This window comes from Lactuca sativa, chromosome 1, assembly GCF_002870075.4.
Source record: "Lactuca sativa cultivar Salinas chromosome 1, Lsat_Salinas_v11, whole genome shotgun sequence".
In the NCBI taxonomy this organism is placed as follows: Eukaryota; Viridiplantae; Streptophyta; class Magnoliopsida; order Asterales; family Asteraceae; genus Lactuca; species Lactuca sativa.
The window spans coordinates 108709512-108716971 of record NC_056623.2 but is presented as its reverse complement, the minus strand read 5'-3'; the positions used below and the strand labels follow the sequence as shown (position 1 = coordinate 108716971).

General features: G+C 32.5%; 1 long non-coding RNA gene across 1 annotated transcript; it reads left to right on the top strand.

The window, feature by feature from the left end:
• Positions 1-233: 233 nt before the first annotated feature.
• On the top strand, positions 234-1697 carry LOC111921478 (uncharacterized). The gene is made up of 2 exons (XR_002860183.3): positions 234-945; positions 1365-1697. It is a non-coding gene; the product is annotated as an uncharacterized LOC111921478 (long non-coding RNA).
• Positions 1698-7460: the final 5763 nt, after the last annotated feature.

Below are 7460 nucleotides of genomic sequence, written 5' to 3'. Positions count from 1 at the left end.
TCTAAATTATGACAAAATGACATGTGGCAAATTAAATAAGAGAAGAACATGTGACAAACTCATTCTTTTATATATATATATATATATATATATATATATATATATATATATATATATATATATATATATATATATATATATATATATATATATATATATATATATATATATATATATATATATATATATATATATACCTTAAAAAGCATTTATCTTCAAATGCTCAATTAAGAGGTACAATCCTTAAAGTATTATGTAAAACAACTTTATGGATTACAAATCTTATTAGATAAACAAGTTAAGCAGTCAAATTTGAACAAACAATCCTCACTTTTAGCAAATTGAATTGGTCAAAACCCGGTTAAATCAATGTTATATAGCATCTCATTCATGGCGTTGCGTTGCCAATGTCGCAAGCCACGACAACCGCCACCGTTTCTCTTTCTCACCACCATCGAGTAGCCACCGATCACTCACCTCTATCACACTGACTGTTTCTATCCGATGCTGAATGGAGGTGCAAAAATGAAATCGAACACATGAACAGGAACAAGAACATGGACGGAAAAATATTTTCTACACGCCATTAATCATTGTGTCCACCGCCATCACCACCCTAGAGACGGTGGTCGCCACCATCTCTAACAACCATATACCCCTGAAATCCACCACCTCTACGTCGGCTATACCTTAAACCCATGTTAACTACATTGTCTCCTCACGTTCATCTTCTCCATCTACCATCGCCATCTTGATCTCTTCGATTCATTCTCACCTTTCAAACCTTGATCACCTCTCCGATGTAAGACATCCTTCGCCGTCGTCAACACTTTCTACCACATCGACTTCTCTACCCTTATCTGGATCTGCCCCTTTTGTTTCCAACCACTTCCCTCATCACTTCTCTGTATATCTGAAACCAATGTTCCTGCAACACTCTACATGGTTCGATTTCTTCATCTTTTTTTTCTGGATTTATTTCATTTATGCGTACATACACACCGTGCAAATTTTTTTGGCTGCTTGAATATATTAGGTGTGTTTGTGGCTCTTTCATTTTGTTGCTCAGATCAACTAGATTTGATTTTAGCTTTAGCATATAGGTCAACTATGGTGCAAATTGTAGGATCTGTTTAGGTTATGGAAATATATGAGTTTAATACATTCAACAAATACTTGTTAATGATATGCTTACTTGATATATAAGGCGAGATGATTAATTACAATTGTACTTTTGGTCCCCGGATAGTTTAACTAAACAACACATCAATTAAGACTATGCTAAATGACCATTTTCCCTTCTCTTTTCTATTTCGTTCGTTTTAACCTGTGGATCCTTACAACATACTAAGCATTTCAACCAGGGGACCAAAAGTGCATGTGTTCTAGGTGGCATCCTCGCAACAAACCCAATATCTCAACAAAATCCACAACATGGAAAAGATCACGAGTCAAAATCTCCTCCATACTATCTAATGAAGGTACCTATTTGAATCACAGAGAGATTAAAGACCCATGCTATTTTTGACTTTTGTTTGTATAAGACCTAAAGTATGCTGTTGTTTTTTGCAACTTCCCAATGTATGTTGCTGTTTTTGGGGCTGTTGGGATTGGACCCATTTATTTTGTTATTAAAAGCGAATGTTGTGACAATCGATTATTTTGGTATGTCTTAGCAATTTTTTTTTATTAAACAAGGGATATGGGGATATTACTCATTGTGACAAATCTTAGCAAAAAATAGAGACCGCAAATAATATTAACAAAATTAGTTAATTTATATCATTGCATTAACAAGTGATGATAACAAAACAATACGTTTTGTTGGTATAAAAGTAATAACAATTTAATTTTAATGTTTGTAATAGATTATTTGTATTTGTTTGATTTTCTTCCATGTAATTGTTTGCAAAAACTTAATGTTAAGTAATCGCTGGTTGATTTTATAGTTCTTTGATATCTTCCATGTTTTTTGTTAAGTTGTACATATTTTGAGGAATTTTTGTGTTTTATAATACGTCTGTTAGTATGTAAAATGCATGTTAATTTTAAACTAATTTAAAAAGATCTAGATTCAAATTAGGATTAAAATTGCGTCATGACTTTACTTTATGAATATGATTAATGTTTCGAGAAATGTGGTGCATCACTATGGACACTTAATTATATTCAACAACTATTGGAAAAGAGCATATTAATACAATGTGAGATTTTACAACTTAAAAATGGTTTATCAATAATATAATTTATAATGTTGATAATTCCTTCCTTTAATGATACCTATTGCATAAAATCTTTTATAAATATTATTATATATGAAAAAACACAAACAAATAATGAAACAAACTAATAAAATATATTGATTTCATGAAACAAACAAATAATAAAACAAATTAATAAAGGATGTGTTAATGCAGATTTGAAAAGAATTCCAACTTTTAATTTAATAAGAATTTTAATTCTTATTGATTTCATTTCTACTATCATCACTTTTAATAATAATTGTTTACATATAGTAACTATTATCGCAAAAGGACTAATTGACTCTAGAACTAATTTCTAAAAAAACTATTTGTACCTGTCGCTTAGCGCGGGTAAACGGTTAGTGTGTATATATATATATATATATATATATATATATATATATATATATATATATATATATATATATATATATATATATATATATATATATGTTCAAGTATTCTAACTATTTATTTTGTGGATATAGGAATCAATATAGATCAATCATTTTAAAAACCTAAATAAGAGCATAATTGTAATTTCACCTAATAATTAATTTTGATAATTAAAGAAATATTTAATTAATCCTTTACTTTAGGTAACTAAGGAATTTAAAACCCTAATTGTATATTGTTCTTCTTCTTACGCCTCACCTCACATCGCCACCATTTCCAAAACTCTGCTCCAACCCTTCTCTGAGGAGCTGCTACCCTCTGCCGACACTCTGCCACAAATAGATCACCATCTCCATCAGAGCTACAACCTCCATCAGCATTGTCATTTTCTCCGTTCGGTTCCATCCATTATCACAGTCCATCGATTTTCATCGACAACACCACGCCAGATAACATATGTCGCCTACCATCCACCTGATGCCTCCATGCTTACAGATGGTGGCAAAAAATAGACTAATCGGAATAGTCGATGATTTGGGATGCTCTCAGAATGTTTTCCCAATTAGTCTCAATATTGCAAGTTTTGGACAAGCATGAACTCAAGCATTATTTCTAGTAATACTCTTATATCTACCGTTTTATTATTTTGATTAAGTTGAAGTATTTGTAAAAGTTTATTCAATATTGAATTTGAGTATTTTATAATTTCTAGTACTTGTGAATACAGGTGCAAACGAGCCAAGCCTGACCAGGCTCGGCACGATTCACACTTTCTTTTACTGAGCTCGGCTTGAGCTCGGGCTCGGGCTCGGCTCTTTTTTCGTTTGATGTGCATAAATAAGCATAAGGTCGGCTTAAGCTGGTTTACTAATACCCGAAATTCATAATTTCCCAAATTAATATGTTTTTATTTTAATATATGAAAATAATAAGAAATTATATTATATAAAGGCTCGCGAGCCTAATCAAGCTTAGTGACAGAGGCTCGAGCTCGAGCTCGTTTAATAAACGAAATTAATATTAAGCTCGAGCTCGGCTCGGGCTCATTTAAAACCAATTTCAAGTCGAGATTTTAACGAGCCGATCCCGAGTAGCTTGACTCGTTTGCACCCCTACTTGTGAAAATTGAAAGAATGCCTGAAAGATGCTCGATTAAAGTCATCAGAATAAGATTATGCCTTTCTTTTCATATCTGATTTTGAGTTTTTCATCTTCTTGTTACTCCATTTTTGTTTTTGTTACTTATCCCTACTTCTTTTATCTGATTGCCACAATACATCTCAAGGTGTCTCAACTGGGAAATTTTAGACCCAGCAAAGCCTCAACCTTAACCAAGTGCAGGTGAAAACACAATGCAATCCATGTTGCAGTGTTTCATCTATAACCTTTAGGGCATGTTTATAAACTTGTATCTAAGCATGGGTTGAAAGCTTTATTAATTTAAGCTAATATATGACATCATAAGATAAAAGTTTAAGTTTAAAACATAATATAAAACCCCATATATGTGTTTTCGATCCTAAGATATTAAGAAACAAAGTGAATTCGGTCCGAACATATTGGAAACAATTAGAATTCAGTCATAAGATATTAAAAACAAATAGAATTCGGTCCATATATTCTAGAAACAACATGAATTCGGTCATGGAAATCAAAAGCAACAAGAATTCGGTTTGGAAACTAATGATCAAATGGTGTGTTCGGTCGATGTGTGACTGAATTTCCTTTTCCCCCTTTGACTAGAAACCGAAATAATCCATTATGTGGCCGGAATCATGAGCTTAAGGCCCATTAAGACCGAATTCAACCTCTTATATATGTATGTATAACCGAACACACAATTCATTTTCCCACTTTTCCACCAAATACACTTCCCATTTTGCTCTCAAAACTCATAAGATTCTACCCATATTTCCTTCGAATTTACATTACTTTACCAAGAACACACCTAGAGCACCAAGAACGTTCAACAAGATCTTCAAATCTTCAAGCTCCAACTGAAATCACCCACACCCCCACCGAAAACTCTATTTGTTCACCAAAAACCCATTTCAACATCCCAATTAATTCCAAATAATTATTGTAAGTATTTTTCTTACATAATGAAAGTGTTATCTAACACTTTAACTATTATTTACAACATTATTTAATTTATTATTTAAATTAATATCATATTAATTTAAATAGGACGTCGGGTATAATTATTTTTAGGATACGGCTACGTCGCGTATTCTAACCCGGGGATCCTTCGCAATCACTTCGCATCCGAATTAGCACACACATTTGAGGTAAGTTATACCCCTAAGTTTTTACCGTTTTTCAATGTTTTTTTCGGGGGGGGGGGGGGGGGGGGGTGAATACAAGTAAAACACAATAAATCTTGTGTTTAAAAAAATATAATTTTGCTTATTATATTTTCTTACCGTTAACATGCTTTTGAACATGAAATTGCTAAATAAGTCAAACATCATTGCGATTAAACTATAAAATATCTTAAGTCATAGCAATTTTTACACCACAGGAAACTATTTTACAAGTTTAGTTATTAAGACAGAAACAAACATATAAACTATTTTAAGTATGGTTTCTGGAACAAACGAACTACTTCTACAAAGTTACACATTATTTACAAAAAGGTTTTCAGTGTATTATTCGTGAATTCATTAAAGGAACAAAATTGTGAGACTTGTCTTCGAGTACTTACCTAAGTGCCTAGGGAAGTCTAGTCTTATGAACCAGAGTCTCCTGAAGGGAGAGCGTGGGTTTGTGTATAGATCTATATGGGATTGACAATGCCACTACCTGACTATTAGCTACAGTCATTATGGATGACAAACGTCATTAACGATAACGATGTCCGAAGAACGTTGTACCAGGTTATCCGTCAATCAGTATGGTTATAAGAACTCACATTGATAAAACAACGACTCGTTCACGTAATAATATACTTATCAAACAGTCTTCAGGGTTAGCAACTATGTGATTACTTAGTATATACATTAGGGTGATATGAAATTAACATCAGACATCTAGTGAAATGTGTGATTTCTGCCTTAATTCTTGTTCCTTGTTTGGTTGTGGGCTTAAGGCAGATTCACCCAATCGACTGTCTGTTCGATCTAGACTTCTATAGCTCGTATGTACTAAGTGATCAAAGTAGGGTATTAACATCACTTCCAGTTTACATAGCACTAACACGTTTTCGGCTAGCTTTATTTAATAATAAAGTTAGTCATTATCAACTTAAGTATGGATAAATACTGGTACTTTTCAGTTTTGGAACATTAGAGATAACAATTCACTTTTATGGAAAATATAGGATTTTCCAGGATAAACATTGTTATTTTTACAAGCAAACTGTTTACCATTTAACTTACGAACAATCATTGTTAATTCTATAATTCCTTAGTTTATACATCAAGGTTATATATTGTTATTTTTACAAGCAAACTGTTTACCATTTAACTTACGAACAATCATTGTTAATTCTATAATTCCTTAGTTTATACATCAAGGTTATATATGAAGAATATCAAATAGGTAGTGGAATGTGTGGTTTCCGCCTCATTTCCTGTTCCTTGTTTGGTTGTGGGATTAGGGAAGATCCACACAATCAACTGTCCGTTTGATATTGGTTTATATATAGTTAGTATAAACTATGTAGTCATAGAAGGAATTGGTTTTATCTTATTTCTTACAAAGAAAATATAGGATTCTCTAAAGGAACACATTCATCACATCTTAAATGACCATTACAGTTAACTCCGAAAGTACTTAGTGAATACGTTAGGGTTATACAAAATGAGGATCCAACATGCAGTGGAATGTGTGGTTTCCACCTCATTGTCTGTTCCTTGTTTGGTTGTAGACTTAGGGCAGAACCACAAAATCGATTGTCTGTTCGATCTGGATTGTATATAAATTGTATGCACTAAGTACTCGTAGAAGGAACTAGTACGATTCATTTTACTTATCATTCATCACATAAGAAAATATAGGATTTTCTGGAGAAACACATCATGTTTTACAAAGAACCTGTTTTCTAAAACAAAATGCTTATGAACTCACCAACTTTAATGCTGACACTTTCAAAACCACTTGTATTCTCAGGACACTAGTAGACATGTACACACATAGGTTCCTAGAAGACGGAGCATAGTAGCTTCAAGTCTTTATTTTGCTGATTCCTTTTGGAGTCAATCATATGTTACTTAAATACAATGTAAACTATATATTATTAATACAATGGTTGTTGTTACTTTGATTACTATTATTCAATTGTTGTGATACTGTACATGCCGTCCTCCGCCCCCGTACGTTTTAGCTATTCTGGTTTGGGGGTGTAACAGATTGGCATTAGAGCATTGTTTATAGTGAATTCAGTATATCAACCCATAAAAATATACAACTATAAATACAATGGGGCCGAAGTGCTCTCACCAAATGTATAATTTTAGAATATAAGTATTTTAGGAGAAGTATACGAACAAACATTCATACTAGAACCAGTATCACAAGAAGAACAAAACATAAGCATTTAGATGTTGGACACTACAGTCAAACCTAGGCAGTTATGTAATCATATCTGGGATAAATATAGCCTGATGAACTATATTTATTTTAGATACGACCAACATGTGTTTGGGAGTGATTGTGGTGTTGCGACAAGTCTAAAACTTGCCAACCCTCTATATAAAAAGGACTACTAGAACCAAACATAAAAGTCTAAAATACTATAGGAGTATTTTATGGTACTATAAGATAACAACAAGTCTAAAAACTCACCAAGTCCATATACCAAGAAACTCTACAATCAAACAT